The sequence below is a fragment of the Schistocerca nitens genome, chromosome 6 (genome assembly GCF_023898315.1).
Source record: "Schistocerca nitens isolate TAMUIC-IGC-003100 chromosome 6, iqSchNite1.1, whole genome shotgun sequence".
NCBI lineage: Eukaryota > Metazoa > Arthropoda > Insecta > Orthoptera > Acrididae > Schistocerca > Schistocerca nitens.
The window spans coordinates 42,626,552-42,642,171 of NC_064619.1; positions in this window are offsets into that span (position 1 = coordinate 42,626,552).

Consider the following 15,620-nt stretch of genomic DNA (forward strand, 5'->3'; position numbering starts at 1 on the left):
TTCTTGCTGTCACACGAAATCGCACTCCAAACCGTAACTCCAAGAGTACGTGTCTCTAGTACACAGACAGTTTGGTTGCAGGCTCTCAACTGGACGCCTTCTAAACAGCACACGATCATTACTGGCAGCGAGGCAGAACCAGCTTTCATCAGAAAATACAGCAGACCTCCAACCGGCCCTCCAATGAGCTGGTCCCGGCGGAGGTTCGAGTTCTCCCTCGGGCGTGGGTGTGTGTGTTTGTCCTTAGGATAATTTAGGTTAAGTAGTGTGTAAGCTTAGGGACTGATGACCTTAGCAGATAAGCCCCATAAGATTTCACACACATTTGAACATTTTTTTTTTCCAATGAACTCTCACTTCACACCACTCAAGTCGCAAATGGCGGTGATTGGGGGTCAGTGGAACACACGCTACAGGGCGTCTGGCTGGGATCTGTCTTTGAAGTAACCGATTTGTAACAGTACGTTGTGTCACTGTGGTGCCAACTGCTGCTAAACTGCTGCTGCAGATGCAGTACGATGCGCCAGAGCCAAACACAAAACGCGATGATCGTCTCTCTCAGTGTTGCCAGGTGGCCGCCCGGAGTCGGGTCTTCTTGCGACCGTACATTCTCGTGACCACCGCTGCCAGCAGTCGTGTACAATGACTACATTCCTCCCAAGTATTTCTACAGTATCGCAGAAGGACCATACGGCTTTTCCTATCCCTATTATACGATTTCGTTCAAACTCAGAGACGTGTTGAAAATTGCGTCTTTCTGTCCTTAAACGCATTCTTGACTAACATCAACTCACCAAGTACAATCTCAAAAGTAACAAACTTTTACGACCTTTATGGAGTGTATTTAAAGCAAACCTGATTTGCATCCTCTAGGCCACTCTATGCGACTGGCGCGAAATCTAAATAGACATCATCTCTACGTAGGCTGTTTAGGTTTTTATGTTGGTAACGCCACGTAGCGCTCTGTATGCAAATCACTGGCTGTGCTGTGTGCAGTCTGTGGCTGGTTGGCATTGTTGTAATATTTGCTATTGTGTTGGGCAGTTGGATGTGAACAGCGCGTAGCGATGCGCAGCTGGAGGTGAGCCGCCAGCAGTGGTGGATGTGGGGAGAGAAATGGCGGAGTTTTGAGAGCGGATGATCTGGACGTGTGTCCATCAGAGATAGTAAATTTGTAACAGAGGATGTCATGAACTGCTATATATATTATGACTTTTGAACACTATTAAGGTAAATACATTGTTTGTTCTCTATCAAAATCTTTCATTTGCTAACTATGCCTGTCAGTAGTTCCTTCAGTAGTTTGAATCTTTTATTTAGCTGGCAGTATTGGCGCTCGCTGTATTGCAGTAGTTCGAGTAACGAAGATTTTTGTAAAGTAAGTGATCTGTGAAAGGTATAGGTTAATGTTAGTCAGGGCCATTCTTTTGTAGGGATTATTGAAAATCAGATTGCGTTGCGCTAAAAATATTGTGTATCAGTTTAGTGTTGATCAGAATAGGTAAAGAGCGATATGTCTGAGTACGTTAAGTTCTGCTCAGCTGTTTGAAAATCAAATAATGTAAGAGGTTTATCAGCACAGTAATTCATTAATTTTTCTAAGGGGACGTTTCACATCTTTCAGATGTAGAAAAAGGCATACCAACTTTCGTTTATGTGGCACAACTCCTTCTTGCCGCTGCGCTTCTTTTTTCGCCAGTGTATTTGTTTATCGAGCTATTTATTTCAACAGTTTCATCTAACCAGACATCGTTAGAAATTTAACAGTAATGAGATATACATAAATCTTCTTTTTTTTGTCGTGACTTTACACCGCATCGGTGCAAGGTTGGCGAGGTTAGGAAGGATTTGGCACGGTTAGTTTAATGGCTGGATATCGTTCCTGTCACCGCCACGTTACCCCGCGGGACGTAATATGTATACCCCAACTATCTGCGTGTAGTGTGTTATTCGTTAAGTGAGCGAAGTTTTTCGAAATGTCTGATAATCGTGTAACTGAGATGGGACTCGGACACCAGCGCCGTATTCACCTAGCGGGATGTGGGAAGCCGCCTAAAAGCCACATACCCTTTTCGTTAATCCGCCGGACGTATTCCCTCCGCGGGCCTTTGTGGCCGAGAGGTTCTAGGCGCTACAGTCTGGAACCGCGCGACCGCTACGGTCGCAGGTTCGAATCCTTCTTCGGGCATGGATGTGTGTGATGTCCTTGGGTTAGTTAGGTTTAAGTAGTTCTAAGTTCTAGGGGACTGATGACCTCAGATGTTAATAAGTCCCATAGTGCTCAGAGCCATTTGAACCATTTATGTATTCGATCCGGGGCCGGCGCATCTCCCCGTCGTGAAAGCGGCTATTTAACAGGCACGGCTGTCCGGGGAAAAAATCTACATAATAATAAGCGTTATAGTAATGGTTTATGGTATGGGCTAATATCTTATTAGCATAGCGTTCAAATACTTTTTCAAGACATAACATTTCTTTTGTTAGGAGCAATGACATAAGACTAAGAAGTTGAGTGTTCTGATGAAGAGAAAAAATTCGTTAAACTTAGCATACAGAACGAAAAAAAGCAGGTAGAGAGGGATAAGGTAATCTGGGACAATGCTGAAAATGTGACAAGATGCTGGTTCGATGTTGCTGACTGGGAAGAGAGTTTGGTTCAAATGGCTCTGAGCACTATGGGACTCAACATCTGAGGTCATCAGTCCCCTAGAACTTAGAACTACTTAAACCTAACTAACCTAAGGACATCACACAACACCCAGTCATCACGAGGCAGAGAAAATTCCTGACCCCGCCGGGAATCCAACCCGGGCGCGGGAAGCGAGAAAGCTACCACACGACCACGAGCTGCGGACGAAGAGTGTTTGGTTTTGCCGGGAGGAAAGCTATACAAATGATAAGTGGTAAAGAATTACCCTGATCTTGATGGCACCATGGTTTTGGATGAGACGCAAGTTAGAGGATATTTTCTTCTATCCACATTTGACTGAAATGCAGATAGAAATGTATTTGCTGTTATACAGTGTGCTGCACTTGTTGTGTCTTGTACATCAGTGACGGATTAATGATAGCTATTTGATATGCGAGAAGAGGTACAGAAACCAGTGACTAAGAAACCGATTAAGAAAATACACTCCTCGAAATTGAAATAAGAACACCGTGAATTCATTGTCCCAGGAAGGGGAAACTTTATTGACACATTCCTGGGGTCAGATACATCACATGATCACACTGACAAAACCACAGGCACATAGACACAGGCAACAGAGCATGCACAATGTCGGCACTAGTACAGTGTATATCCACCTTTCGCAGCAATGCAGGCTGCTATTCTCCCATGGAGACGATCGTAGAGATGCTGGATGTAGTCCTGTGGAACGGCTTGCCATGCCATTTCCACCTGGCGCCTCAGTTGGACCAGCGTTCGTGCTGGACGTGCAGACCGCGTGAGACGACGCTTCATCCAGTCCCAAACATGCTCAATGGGGGACAGATCCGGAGATCTTGCTGGCCAGGGTAGTTGACTTACACCTTCTAGAGCACGTTGGGTGGAACGGGATACATGCGGACGTGCATTGTCCTGTTGGAACAGCAAGTTCCCTTGCCGGTCTAGGACTGGTAGAACGATGGGTTCGATGACGGTTTGGATGTACCGTGCACTATTCAGTGTCCCCTCGACGATCACCAGTGGTGTACGGCCAGTGTAGGAGATCGCTCCCCACACCATGATGCCGCGTGTTGGCCCTGTGTGCCTCGGTCGTATGCAGTCCTGATTGTGGCGCTCACCTGCACGGCGCCAAACACGCATACGACCATCATTGGCACCAAGGCAGAAGCGACTCTCATCGCTGAAGACGACACGTCTCCATTCGTCCCTCCATTCACGCCTGTCGCGACACCACTGGAGGCGGGCTGCACGATGTTGGGGCGTGAGCGGAAGACGGCCTAACGGTGTGCGGGACCGTAGCCCAGCTTCATGGAGACGGTTGCGAATGGTCCTCGCCGATACGCCAGGAGCAACAGTGTCCCTAATTTGCTGGGAAGTGGCGGTGCGGTCCCCTACGGCACTGCGTAGGATCCTACGGTCTTGGCGTGCATCCGTACGTCGCTGCGGTCCGGTCCCAGGTCGACGGGCACGTGCACCTTCCGCCGACCACTGCATTGCTTGTACAGCCCTCTCGCAGTGTCCGGAGCAAGTATGGTGGGTCTGACACACCGGTGTCAATGTGTTCTTTTTTCCATTTCCAGGAGTGTACAATGCGTGAAAATCACGCAGCCCAAGTATAACATCCTTGCTAACTAAGTGCAGGGAGCACTGGCTTCAACATTGTCACACAGTAATTCCGGTTTGATGATAACGTTGATGGTGAGTGTGTGTGTGTGTGTGTGTGTGTGTGTGTGTGTGTGTGTGTGTGTGTGTGAAGCAATGGGTCGATTTGGACTAACTGAAAGGAGAGTGATGCTGTCCAGACAAGCTGGACGACAAGCAGCATCGTTTTAAGACGAGACTGTTGACTAGAAGCATAAATGCTCTAGTGACCAAGAAGGGAGACGAAATGAAAGGCCGATTCCTGAAAAAGAAGTGAGGACGGTAGCAGAGCAGTCACAAGGGGTCTGGAACGCAACAGCTCCAAAACTCGTCAGAAGAAATGTTCAGACAGGAAAAATACACATTTCAAAATAAATTATAATAATTGGGAGATATGTTCCACAATAACAAAAGAGTTGCCTCTGCAGCTACGCGTATACTCCGGAAGCCACAGTACAGTGCGTGGCAGAAGCTATTAAGCACCAAACACTTCCGAATTTCTACCATACTCCATCCATTAGCATCCATCCGCTGGGTAGCCGCTCGGTCTATTGCGCCTCGCCACGGTTCGCGCGGTTGCCCCCGTCGGAGGTTCGAGTCCTCCTTCGGGCATGGGTGTGTGTGTGTTGTCCTTAGCTTAAGTTAGTTAAGTTAGATTAAGTAGTGCGTAAGCCTAGGAACCGATGACCTCAGCAGTTTGGTCCCATAGGAACTTATCACAAATTTCCAAATTTTCCATCCACGCATTCATCGCTGAAAATGACTGTCTGTAGGACTTTGAACGCGCTCTATTCTCTTACTCTCATGTTCCCTAAGGGATATACGATGGAGGTAGTAGAATTATGGCAAAGTCTTCTTCCAATACCAGTTCCCTAAATCTCCCAAATAGGTTTTGACGAGAACAACGTCGCCTTTCTTCCAATAAGTTTCCTAAGAAACTGTGTTTCATTTCCGTACGGGCTGTTCCGACATGTTATGATCCTAATAGCGGGTCTTTCAATTCGTTCTACGTTTGTTGTTCTGCACACTTGATAAGCAATCCAAACGCTATAACAACAATCCGGAACTGGTTGCACTAGCGTCTTGTATCCGATCGTCTTTACAGATGCACTGCGCTTCCCAAGAAACTTTCCAACAAGTCTAACAGTAGATCTTCCCTACTACTGATTTTCCATGTTATGTCGCTTCTTAGCATTACTACAAAATAGTGGTATTTTGTAAGAGCAGTGCTTACTGTTGATGAGTGCGTCATAACGTACGTTCCTGCAGTTAGAATTAGCTGTAATTTTAATTAATTCAGTTACAGAATAATTCTTGTACATTAGTGGAAATTTTAACTTCAGTATGGAGCTTGATATTACAATGTGTCAATGTTTATCGACCACAAATTTGAAAGTGGTATTGAATAAATTTGTGTTAACTTCGAACTGGTGTTACTCATTCCGAAATCTGGGATCTCTTAGTGTTCAAAAAGTCTCTCCGCAGTGCGGTATGATTGTTAGCGCTCGTGCCGTATGCCGCAGTGAATATACCGAAATGAAACTCAGTGAAATACAAGTTATTAATTTATTGAATATTCATTTTTACTTACAAATTTTCACATTAAATGTTGAAAGTGTCCCCCCCCCCCCCCCCTCTCCCCCTCCTGTTGCCGAATACACAATTCAATTCGTCTAATCATATTTCCAAACACAAGCTGTAACATTTCTTATGTAACAGAAGCGTTGAAAGTGGGTATTGCAGTTTTCAATTCGTCGATGGATTTTGGACGGTTTTTATAGACAGTTGCTTTCGCTGCACCCCGGAAGAAAAAGTCGTGTGGTGTCAGGTCAAGCGATCGTGAATTTTGCGAGTTCATGTACCCGGATAAATGAAATCATGCGTCATCAGTGAAAAACGTTTCATTAAGAATATCTCTTCCATTTTGTTGAACGAAATTTTTGAACCATTGACAATAATGCAGTCCCTTTTCATGACCAGTATTTTTCAATTCTTGCATGACTGTCACTTTGTATGGGAAAAGTTCTAATTTTTAATTTTTTCCTTACAGCTGTGTGGACCGTTCCGACACTAACATCGATTTCCCAGGAGAGTTTTCTTACTGACTTGTTCGGACTCATGGACATTTTATTGGAAATGTCGAGTAGCTTATCCTCAGACAAAACGCTAGGACGACCATTTCTGGGTGCATCTGTCACTGAACCCGTACTTCAAAATTTGTTTATCAGATCTCGCACAGTATCGCGATGTGGGAGTGATGTCTCCGGGAAAACTGAATCAAATGTTTGACGAACTTAAACTGTGTATTTACCGCCAGCTTTGAACACTTGTTCGACTAAACCACACGTTCTTCAATTGTTAGCATTTTAACAGTGGCAAAAACGAAACAAACGAAGAAAGGAACTAAACTTAAACGTTCAGGTCAACACGTAACGACACACACCAACGATACTACTGACACTGGCTGAGGTAAACGGAACAGTGGAATGTTGGGAGAGCCCACTTGAAGGGAAGTGACCCAGGCAGGCGAACAATCATACGGCTCTGCGGAGAGACTTTTTGAACACCCCGTACCAAAAAGGGATACAGTACATCAATAATGAGACGAAACCGTGTAGAGAGATATATATTATTTATGGTAAAATACAGTATGAAAGAAACGTACTGCATTCTTAGCCACCCTAAGCGGAAGACATGATCTTATGACTTTAGAAGCTCTACGAGTTTCATATTACGTGTGTTACACACGTTTATATATATATATTACATACAAGTTGATTTCCGGATTTTCCTTAATGTAAGACTCCCGTGCCAACCGCATGAACTCAGAGTAACACCAACGCCGTGAATTACTTGTTGAGTATATCCCACTCTCTGTCTTCCCCTACAGTTTTTACCCTCTACAGCTCCCTCTGGTGCAACAGTAGATATTCCCTGACGTTTTAATACATGCCCTACCATCCTCTTCTTCGCGTCAGCGTTTTGAACATATTTCTTTCCTTGCCGATTCTGCAGAGAACTTCCTCGTTTCTTATCTGATCAGTCCACGTAAATTTCAACACGTCATCTCATATTTCTCAATTCTCTCCTTTTCAGGTTTCCTCGCACGCCGAGATTCACTTCCACGCAATACAGTGCTCTAGACATACATTCTCAGAAATGTCCTTCTCAAATTAAGTCCTATTTTTTATACTAGTGGACTTCGTTTGGACAGGAATGGCCTCTTCGCCTGTGCTAGTCTGTTTTTTATATCCACCTTGCTCCATCCGTCATACATTATTTGGTTTCCAAGGCAGCAGAATTCCTTCACTCTGTGTACCTCGTTGTCCCCATTTATTATGTTAAGTTTATCCTTAATCTCATTTCAACTACTCCTCATTGAATTCGTATTTCTATGGTTTATTCTCAGTCCGTATTCTCTGCTCAGTGGACTGTTCATTCCATTCGGTATGTCCTCTGATTCTTCCTCTGTTGTGAGTGAATCATATCGTTGATATCTGTTGACCCAGAATATTTTAATCCCACTCCTGAACATGTAACACATTATTTCCTGGCTGTGCCCATCAGCTTGTGATGGTCGCTTTTCTGAACAGCAGTGACAGGTTTCTGGTTCTTGCAGGTCGGGGCCTATTCTCTAGCCTGGTTAATGGTGGTTTTCTGGCCCAACCCGGCTGTTTTCATAGAATGGCTGGTGCTTCCTAATACCCTTTGCAAACAAATCCCTCAAAATGTTGGGAGGTAGCAGTACCTTACTGCAGTACTACGAGCATTAACAGGAAATGACCAATCGAAGTGCCTACATTCTGGTCTGATGGCAGATTGACTCAAAATTTTGCGTGTTAAAATCATCTTCTGGAGCTTTTAGGAGACCGCGAAATATGAGAGTCCACCAGAAGCCTTGGTCAGGTGCACAAGGCTAGTTTTCTGCCCTCTGGAGCGGAGTTAGTGTCACGGAGTGTATTTTGGAAGCCTGCAGTCAATTAACAGTGAAGTGGTTTTCCCCGTGGGAAACGTTTCGAAAGAGTTAGCGAGTGCATTCCCATACCCTGGAATACGTACTGGCTTAGTCGTCTGCCTGTTTTCAAGACGGGCGTTGCTGTCTAGTGAGCGTACATGGACTCAGGAAGAGACTACGTAGCACAGCGTGGAGCAGTCAGCTAGCTAGAAGCGTTTTTAGCGAGCAAAGTGTATGGGCGAGGGTTATTAGAAGGCAGTAAATTCAGTATTGCTCGAACGGAAAATTGAAGTGTGCAGTTCTTGTGTGTGTCTTTATACTTCTTGACTTTAAACTGTGATCCTGTGTTCTTTATTAAAAATATGGTAGAAACCAGTTGATGACGGTGCTGAGATTTTGTACAGAGTTCATTTACAAATCCAGCAGTCTGATATGAGAGTCTTTTGAAATCAGGATTGCTCCGGGGCATTGCTTAGTAATACAGAAAAGTGACTATTTTAACCCTGTCTCGTGGATCAAAGGGTAGCTGGTGATCCTTATTTGTGGAGTTAATGTTCTGAAATATTTTGTCTACTGAATTTTGTTTCAAAGAAATAAGTTTCAGTAACGAAAACGTAGCGGAGATCAATTATTAAGTCGCAAAAATGGGTTAAAACCTGGACTTGGCCAGCTATGATACTAGCTACTGGATTTTTCCTCTTCTGAAACTAAATCAAAGTGTATTCACGTATCTCTTAGATTAGTTTTTACTATACTTTTTAAAATGGTTAAGAAGCAGTACCTCATGCACTTTCATTTTAAAAATTACCATATTGACAGTTAATATAAAACAAACATACTACACAGAAAGGGTGGAAGGATTTGAACAAAAGAAATTACTGAAGGATTAAATCGAAATGTTTATTAACTGAGCTATCTAAAATTTAAAAAAAATAATAAAAGTTGCATTAACATGAATTTCAGCACTGGTTATTTTTGAATAAAAAAGATAAATACTTAAAACATTTTAAACATTTACAAAGTAGCATTAAAGACCTAAGCACATGAACTAAGCATTAAATCCTCATCTTCTTCCATGTTCTCACATTCGCAATATTCTTTCTTCTTTTCCTCGCTAGAAGCTTCGTTTCCAGTGATGTTGTGACACCATTAAAGTCTTTCTGTTTCATGCCACTTTTCATCAAAACGCTGCTCTAATTTTTCTTTTACATCTCTTAATCTTTCTGGGGTCCACGAGGTGTTGGCGATTTGCCTTTCTCTGTAACAGCGAAAGGCCTACCAAAGTCTGTATTATAAGCTACACTATGTGATCAAAAGTATCTGGACACCTGGCTGAAAATGACTTACAAGTTCGTGGCGCCCTCCATCGGTAATGATTGAATTCAATACGGTGTTGGCCCACCCTTAGCCTTGATGACAGCTTCCACTCTCGCACACATACGTTTCTTGGGGAATGGCAACCCATTCTTCACGGAGTGCTGCACTGAGGAGCGCTATCCATGTCGGCCGGTGAGGCCTGGCACGAAGTCGGCGTTCCAAAACATCCCAATCATCTTCTATAGGATGTTTGTTTTTTATTGGAAATTTCATCAACTCTATACAAACTTTTACTTTTGAGGGTCATTATGATCTTTCCTATTTCTGATGACGCTGTGTCACAAATTTTCAAAGTACAGTGTATTGTTTTGCTTTCATTTCTAAAGGTCATGAACAATTTTTCCACCCACTTTTAAAAGTGAATTATTAAAAATGTCTGCTGCTCATGAACTATGTTTTAAAATACTCCCATTTCCTTTTGTAGGAACAATGTTGTCTTCTAAGGCTTCTTGCACTTCACACCTTTTAACAATATTCCATGCTGATTTCATCTGATTGTCTGATGTGTCATTTCCAACGAAATCTGTATACAGAAAACACGACCTATAGAAGGAGAGGTTGAAGTAATACTTATTCATAAAAAAATACAGTTGCTGTTCCAACACTAGAAACCACCCTTGAATCAGAGGTGAAAGAAAAATAAAAGGAGTATTCTGTTCAATTAAAGTCTGAAGAGAGGTTTTTCCAGCATTTCTAGGCATATTTTTTACTGATTTTTCTAAATAAAACGACGAATTTGCAGAAATACTGTAACGGTGGTAGCATAGGGACTCGAAAACAGTTAGTCAGAGACACATTTGTGAGTATTTCAGGGTGAATGGACACTCTCCAACTGGAGATATACTAAATAAAACTACAAAATGTATTTCTCTTTACTTTCTTATGAAGTAATAACATGTAATTGTGATTACTGGCATGGAAACTCATGTATCCCAGTTGACACCACGTATTACAGGTATAGTAAACAAAAGAATTATGCTGTAGCATAGATATAGACTCAGTTGCCAGTCATACTATCCACTTCCTCATTCACAAGATCGAAAAGAAAGACTATAGCTTCCTTCGACAGACGAAACATGGTTGTGGCAGAGAGATTCTTCCGAGTGTAAACATAGTCACTGACTGAGACAGTTCATATCTTTGAATTTCTATACTGAAGTTCAGAGCTTTTTGTAGTCACATACTGTTCAGGCTCGATCTTGATTTTGCGCTTTGTTTCATATATACTACTCGGGTACCAAATAAATTTCGTTTGTTCTTTTGCAGCTGTATTTTCGCTATCTTTATTAGGATTAACATTCCCACATAGTTACGAATTACAAGCTGATACATTCCTCTAAATAATGATCCTGTATGTCACTTTCTTATCCCTTTTCATTGTGACAAAAAATTCTGCAAAATCTCATAGTTTCTGTACAATTCTGTAGTTATTCTAACTCTTCGTCTAATGTATCATTTGGATAATCTTTCTAGTCTAGCCCGAAATCGATGAGTAGATTATCCTGAGTTTATACTCCACTTAGACGTTATTTGCACTGTTACAATGCGTTTCCCATGTGTTTCGAGGATAGAAGTTAACAACTGACCTGTAGTAGGGCCTATGTTGAGTGCTTTCCCCACAGTGACTCTCACCTTGGAGGAGAAATATTCAAGCTCTCAGATACCAATGCATCTGAAAACCTAGCTTTTAAGGTAGTTTCACATTTTGTTGAACAGAACACTAATCCACACTGAATATGAAATGTCGGCATTCTCATAGACCATCAATGGAATGGGACAACAGTGTCAAAGTTTCTCAGGAAGAAAGTTTTGTTCACGTTGGTGGTGTTATTTTCATATACGTCACGCCATTTCCAAGTGGATTTACGTCAATTAAATGTTTTAACTTCCGAAAAGTCGTAAAGACATACTTCACTAATAAATCGTATATTTACTGAAGGGCTTCATTATGTAGAGCTACATAATCTACTTCACTATCTGATATTCCATCGGAACATCTGACTAATTATTTTCTACTGCTCTTTACTATACAATCTAAACGTAGTTACACTTCACTGAAATGGCAGCTATCTGTGACATGATGCATAACAAAATAAAATAACTGCAAGAAAATTAGTTAAAAGTACATATGAAATAATGTTCGAATTAGAACAGTTACCCGATTCTGTTTATTTATTTTCTACTTTCAGAATAAACATGAAATACTTGTGTTTGTGGTCCTCAATTACTTAAAGCAAAGCTATGTTTCGTGACCACATTTACATTTGCATAAATTTATAAGCGGTTGCACAAAATGCCTATCCCAAAAGAACCTTCACAGTAAAATGCTTAATATGACAGATGTATATGGGTGTACCTCTTATATACCGTCATTGTCAGTCTCAGTTAACAAGATTTTACAAGAATCAGTGTACTGTAGAAGGAAATCTGTTATATATGACAACCGGCATATTCTCCTCTCTGCCCTACCATAAACAACTGGTGTAGTATAGACTCCTCACCTCATTGTTCCCCTAGCTAATTCATACTACGGTAGTGGTGACAATCACAGAACTCGTCAACATTACACGTGATATCTGTTTCCATAACAATTTGGTATGCACACACTTTAGAACAGAACGGCAGCCGGCCGCGGTGGTCTCGCGGTTCTAGGCGCTCAGTCCGGAACCGCGTGACTGCTACGGTCGCAGGTTCGAATCCTGCCTCGGGCATGGATGTGTGTGATGTCCTTAGGTTAGTTCGGTTTAAGTAGTTCTAAGTTCTAGGGGACTGATGACCACAGATGTTAAGTCCCATAGTGCTCAGAGCCATTTAAAAAAGAAAAAAAAAGCCAGAACGGCAAGTTAAAAAATAGTTTTAAAGGTGGAAAAAAAGTGAAAGTGACTGGCGAAATCGAGAATGGAGCTAAGATGACTGATGTGTGTCATCAATTTGGCCTCATAAATTCCACAGTCCAAACGATTTGGAAGAACAAGGATAAAATTGTTACTGCGTTTAAACAAAATGGATCTAAAGTTAAGCGGCTACGAAAAGCTGGACGGAACAACGTGGTTGAAGCATTGCTTAAACGGTTTAAGCAACAGAGACGCATCAATGTACCCTTTAGTGGATCTCACCTTTTGGCGAAAACAGAAGAATTTGTCAAGAAATTAAAAGATGAGGAATCGGTGTGCAGCAGTGCCTGGGCTGACAGGTTCACGCAGCGTCACAGCATTAGTTTTGGCAAAGTGAGTGGTGAAGCCAACAGTGTGAATACTGAAACAATCCAACAATCGTTCACTACCATGTGGTCTACAATTCGTGTAGAATATGCAGACGACATTGGCATTTTCTTTAAATTGACACTTGACAAAACTCTGAAATTCAAGAGCGAAAAACGTGCTGGTGGGAAAGTTATCTAAAGAACGAATAACAGTTCTGGTTTGTGCTAATGCATGGAACTGAGAAGAAAAAATTCCTTGTGATAAACAAATCAAAAAATCCTAAGTGTTTTAAGCATGTAAAAAATCTACCAGTGCGCTACAGTGCTAATAAAAAGCCCTGGATGAACTCCGAATTCTGAAGATGAAATAAGGCATTGTGATCAGGAGCTTCGAAGTTAGAAAAGGAAGATACTGGTTCCTGTTGACAGCTGTCCAGCACATCCTGCCCTCTCTGGTCTGGAGAATAAAGACAAGCTTATTGCAGTCCATGGACAAAGGACTAATCAGAAGTTTGCAATGCCACTATCACAAGCTCATATTACTGTAAATGTGAGAGGTGGCACACAGCTCTCTGCCATTAACAACACTGTCAGTCAGGTTAACATTCATATTTTTGGGCATGATCTTTGTGTCCTCTGGTACTACATTTGCTATGCGTGGTTAATGACTTTTTCTATATGAGGAAATTGTGGGCAGAATGTTCTTGTAACTACAGTTGTCACCTGTAGATAGCTTGTACCCTGGTGGGCTGTAGCGGAGGCGACCGAGAACAGGGAACACGATGAATTGGGGCCATAAATGTTTAGCGCAGCGACCTGGCTGAACGAGTGATTCTGGGAAACAGTGTTCAGAGGGACTTCCGGTTGAAGCACTCTCCTCCTTCTGGTTTGGGTCGGATGTAAAGGACGACAGTTGGCAAAACATTTTACCTGGGCCAGGCCATCACAGAGGACGGCCAGATGGCTGAAAGTGGAAGGAAGAAGTCATTTAAGAGCGACCACTGTGAACTGGGCTTTTGTGCAATCGGTGGGAAGGTCATAAAGCTCTGTGCATTCTCATATTAGAAGTTGGGACGATATGGACAGAGCAGCTGGCATACATGTCTAGTAGAGGTAGGATCGTAACTCCACACCCTCCTGACGCCTGGAAATTGCCAGGTTCTTTTAGTGAGCAGCAAAAACATATACATCATGTGCACGGCTATCTGGGAAGCTTAACAGCCTTCTTTCAGAAACAGGAAACAGTCGGCCTGGAAAGATTAGCTCACTCCATGAATGAAGGACTGTGGTCGGGTGTAGTTAGAGATTTTTTTTTTTTTTTTTTTTTTTTGTGGACCAAACATGGCCATGCTTACCGAGAGAATGACGCATCCCTAGTCTTTTTTTTCAGACGAGACAGATTTGGTATCACTGACTGACTTATCTCTAGATACACAAAGTAGAGGCTTGCTCCCCCAGCGTGGGAACCCCAGTGCGGTGTCTGGATTAGCTACCAGGCCAATAGAACAGTCAAGAGGGGAATTTCAATGAGTAGAGGAGAGCTCAATTGGTTACTGCAGTGGGGGAGGGGGCTGTTTCGTTTTGCTAATTTGACTCCCATACCACGGCTTGGTGGAAGGTGGCTGTGATTCTTTGTGGGACTTCCGTCTTCTGGTCCTCCTCTGGTGGAGAACTTCACATCTTTCTCTAGTGGGCGAGGCTTGTGGTCTGTCTCTTGTGGTGGACTAAGAGCCTCTGGAAGTTTTCAACTGTACCGAAAATGTAACTGCATAGCATCTCAGGCATATCATGTGTCACGAGGGTGATCTATTCGTCCTGAGTCGGCTGTCTGACGTTTGGCAATTCCAGCATGCACCATCGTGCCTGTGACTCAAATTGGTTTGGCCAGACCAGCGAATGGGTCCACCTCACACTGAAATCTTCCGGCATTTCAGGACTTTGATAGGTATGTTTCCCGCATTCTTATAATCAGGACACCAGACCACGTAGAAAGCATATTTTCGTGGATGCATCAGAACACTGCAGCTGTCACAGCGACCACTCCTCTCCCACAACCTGCCGTTTTCTACTGCCGCCTGAATTAAGGTGAAAGGGTAAAGTACTGGTTCACCAGCCTAGGGTTGTTAAATGATATTCACAGCTCCCCGATCGTAGCTGATTTCATTTGAATAGAGTTGGACAATATGGTGGATTCATATACACAAAGTCAGCTTGCGGTGTAAAAGGGATTAATTCAGGGGAGAATTGGTATAACTTCCATCATAATTTATTTATATATATATATATATATATATATATATATATATATATATATATATATATATATATGTGTGTGTGTGTGTGTGTGTGTGTGTGTGTGTGTGTGTGTGTGTGTGTGTGTGTGTATAGGGCGTTACAAAAAGGTACGGCCAAACTTTCAGGAAACATTCCTCACACACAAATAAAGAAAAGATGTTATGTGGACATGTGTCCGGAAACGCTTAATTTCCATGTTAGAGCTCATTTTAGTTTCGTCAGTATGTACTGTACTTCCTCGATTCACCGCCAGTTGGCCCAATTGAGGGAAGGTAATGTTGACTTCGGTGTTTGTGTTGACATGCGACTCATTGCTCTACAGCACTAGCATCAAGCACATCAGTACGTAGCATCAACAGGTTAGTGTTCATCACGAACGTGGTTTTGCAGTCAGTGCAATGTTTACAAATGCAGAGTTGGCAGATGCCCATTTGATGTATGGATTAGCACGGGGCAATAGCCGTGGCGCGGTACATTTGTAT